General features: G+C 33.0%; 1 long non-coding RNA gene across 1 annotated transcript; it reads right to left on the reverse strand.

Moving 5' to 3' along the window:
* Positions 1 to 240: 240 nt before the first annotated feature.
* Positions 241 to 3,837, reverse strand: LOC308664013. Its single transcript, XR_014025571.1, has 2 exons — positions 1,790 to 3,837; positions 241 to 1,646 (listed from the first exon to the last, which is right to left on the reverse strand). It is a non-coding gene; the product is annotated as an uncharacterized lncRNA (long non-coding RNA).
* Positions 3,838 to 4,105: the final 268 nt, after the last annotated feature.

Below are 4,105 nucleotides of genomic sequence, written 5' to 3' on the forward strand. Positions count from 1 at the left end.
TTTCAAAACTGACCAGATTATTCTCAGTCAAGAAACATTCCATGATGGACTAAATCTTTTGATTTGAAGGCAGTTTTTTATTTTCTTCAAACAGCCAGCTTAGCTTGCATAGGTATGAACTTGTTAATTATTTTTTAACAATAACTAAAAACAAAAAAATGAAAAAAAATATAAACTCAAAAGTATTCCTCTGTGAGGAATATTCTCTATTTTAAATATTTTTAGTATGTATTGTTTATGATTTGTTACCAATATGATGGGATTTATACGTACTTGTTTTTAGAGAAACTTAAAAACTCCTTTTTCTTTTTTTTTTTTTTGGACACTTGAACCACACTTAGCAAAAGATTATGCCTTAGCTTTTTTTCCCTGCTGTCAGAGGTATTTTTCTATAGCTAACTGATACTTTTAGAGACTAAAATGTGTGCATTAAAAATCAAGGAAAAAAATTGGGGGGAAGGAAATAAGTGCTCATTAATATGATTGTGGGAATTTGGAAAGAGACTTTTATTTTTCTAGCATGGAAATAAAATATGTTGAGAAAAAAAGAATTAAAGAAAAAGCAAAAATACCTTGAGCCTTAAAAGTAACACTATCAGACGCCTTAAAGAAAAATCCTGTGAAATCTTCCAAAAGACTTGCACAATTATTTTTCCCCCTGCCAGGGGAAAATATGGAATTCCCAAGAAGAGAGCTCAGTTTTAAAGGTCTGAAACTTTTTAATTATTATTTTATTTGCAACTACAAGCACCAAGTTTGAAAGCCAGAACCAGCATTCCCTACCTTGACCCCTTTTCTTCAGCTTCCAACACCAGGCCAACATTTGTGAGACAAATGAGGTCACTCAAAACCAGGAGCCTCCCCTGTAAATTGCATGAAAAACTAGAATTCTTTATTCCACGAAGACAGCTTACAAGAGAAGGAGATGGGAATGACACAGGGACACCAGCTTTAGCAAGGTTCATGGATGACAGTAGTAGGTGGTTTTTCTTCTTTTAAAATTATATATATTTATTTTGTGAAAAAGATGTTTTTAATCGAGGTTTTTTTTTCAATTCCCCCCTTCCATATTAGAAATCTTTGTAATGTAAACAGAAATACCAGCATCTTACTCAGAGGGTATATGGTGCCTAATTGTTAAATTATGGTCTAAATCAATAACCCTTTATTTTATTTATCTCTCAGTCTTTTTGTATTTTATTATTCCTTCAGAATGTGTCTTAGGTTTGTACAAATACCTGGCTCCTATTTGTCTTTCTATCTTTTCTATTTCTTTGGTAAGAATAAACTGGAAAGCTTTTTCTGTTGTTTTTCTCATTGTACAAACAAAGCATGGCTAATTAGTGTATCACTGAGTTATTTCTGCCTGAATACTTTTGGACTCGTGATTTGGATCGGACTAAATTAATGCAACAGTGTGGTGAGCACAGAAGGTAAGAGTGGACTGAACCACTCTTTCTTTCGTGAAAAATTCCCCAAGTTACAGCCAATCAGCAAACCTTCCTTTACATGCGGATGTCTGACTTCTGGGGATTTCATTTTGCATGGAGGAACATTTAACAGATTCCCTAAATTGCTATCCAAAATGGTCCAATCCACCATATTGCCTTAAGGTTCCACCTCTTTATTCTTTTGTCTGGATAGGCCTAGGCCAGGGGTCGGCAACCTTGGCTCTTTTATGACTCGTGGACTTCAACTCCCAGAATTCCTGAGCCAGCATAGCTGGCTCAGGAATTCTGGAAGTTGAAGTCCGCGAGTCATAAAAGAGCCAAGGTTGCCGACCCCTGGCCTAGGCTTATTCTGCCCAAGTGAAGCAAAGCAACAGTGAATGTAAACCAACAAGGCAGGAAGTGGCACATTTCCATTATTTTTCTGTCTCTTGAAGGGGCCAGAGAAATGAATGGGTGCTGCTGGAACCACCAGACAGCCTTTCACTTCATTTGGGAGGAAAATTAGAGAAAGCGACACTGGTGAACTTGTGGCCAAACAGTTAAAATACTGCTTTTGGAAAAAAGTTAGCTAACTTTTTTTATTTTAAAATGTTATATGTGTTAATTATTTTATAGGGAATTCAGTAGAAGAAAAGCTTAAAGCACTCTTATAATATGGTATCTTTTCTACTATATTTAAAAAAGCAGATCTCTTGAAAGTATTTCTGTAACTTAAGTAATGTCCTTTCAGAAAGATTAGTTTTAGATAAAAACAGTTTTTCAGTCATTTTGTTTGCAAATCCTTTGGGTCTCTGTAAAACTTATCCTTTTGTATATTATTGTTTGCAATAAATACACATTGTATTAAACTTGGAATGAAAGAGCTATTTTAGCTGCAATTCTGGAAGTGATCTAAATGATCTTAGCATTATTTTTGTTTGATGCAATTACATCTACTGGTGACCTAATCTATATACGGTATACTGAAAAATGTAGTGCATACTGTTCTAACCAAAGTCGACTTTGGAGTGTACAGCACCACCTATCTACAACTCTTTAAAGCAACTGCATCTTTTCCTGAGAACACATGGTTTGGAAAAGTCACAACTGGTTTAAAGAGTAGAAACAGGTGTTACATTCTTCATAGCAGTTTTGGAACGGCCTAGAGTATTTGTATAACCCTATTCTATAATAACATACCTATGAGACTCAAATCAGTTTACAAATTATCACAAATATAGCTAACCAACTTTTCTGGAGGGATGGTCTGTTTAGATGTGTTGCTTGCTAATTCTCTTGCCAAATAAATGGAAGGAATCATAGTTGTTCCAGGACTTAAAACTACTGGAGATTTTATTTTCCCTGTTTAAATATTACAGCATATTGTTTCTTACACAACCTGAAAATACCATTTTCTTTTCCATACATGATTTTTCTTACAATAGATTAACTTAAGTTGTGTTGTCTTCAGAATGCACAGAAATAAATACCTGACCAGTTCCAACATCTTTGACCAAAGAGTATTGTTCTAAAGGAATTACCAAAAAAAGAAAAAAGAAAACGCTGAATGCTTCAAGATTCAACTGAATTTGAAAACTATGTAATACAAAATTTGGAACATTTGCTGGGCCTTATTTAAAAGGGCTAAGGAAATATGAGTCGGAAACAAAACAAGTTAAAAATTGAAAGATTAAATGGATTTAGCACTGAAAACAATATGCACAACAATGGGAATTTCAGTGGAATAAAAAAATAGTAGTAAATAACACACTTAGTGAAAACTGGTATGAAGCATTTGCAAATAATATACCACTCCAGTGTGGATTGTTAAAAAGGGTAATACATTTTCTAAAAAAAGCCTGGGAAGTGTAATAAGGTTGGATCTTGCCCTCGTATTAATGGCAATGTAGAAATTTACAAAAAGATCTATAACAGAATGAAACATTCTAAAAGTTGAATTTCCTTTCTAACTTGCAATCTTTCTATTAAATATTACTAAAACTTATTTTTACAGCGCATACTGAATTATCTTTGTACATGCCAACAGCATCTAGGGTACCTTACAGTTCTCATTAGAAAATGCATACAGTTCCTATAGCAGATAAAGAGCAAATAACAGCATGCTTCATTGTCTAAAATAGCTTCACATTTTAAAAATACATCTGACCCAGAATTTAATTTAATATGAAAACTATCTTTGGACTATAATTCTACCCATGGACTTGTAGCATATCTGAAGTCTAGGTTTGTCTTATTTAAGATGGTTTTGTAAATCGAAATAGATTTTTTACAGGATAAGACTAATTTTTCACTTTACCTTCATTAATCAGTTTTAATAATATTTTCAAAATGATGTAGGATATTTAAATAATCATTTTAATAATGATATTTTCAAAATGATGTAGGATATTTAAATCTCCAAGGGAGATGGGCAGTTTAGAATAGGAAATATAAATATTTAGATCTAAACTTTATTCTCAGGATGTGTACTTAATTTACTTACTAGTGTGATGCTTGTAAATCTCTTGTTTGTTCACTTTGTGTTTTTCTTTTCTCCTTGCTTCTGTTTCTTTCTGCCTTTCTTTTTTTCCTTTAAAATTTTCAATTAAAAATATCATTTAAAAATGGGTCAAGGCAACCAATTTATGAGCAAAAGATGCTAAAGTGCATGTACT

This window comes from Vipera berus (assembly GCF_964194415.1).
Source record: "Vipera berus genome assembly, chromosome: 2".
NCBI lineage: Eukaryota > Metazoa > Chordata > Lepidosauria > Squamata > Viperidae > Vipera > Vipera berus.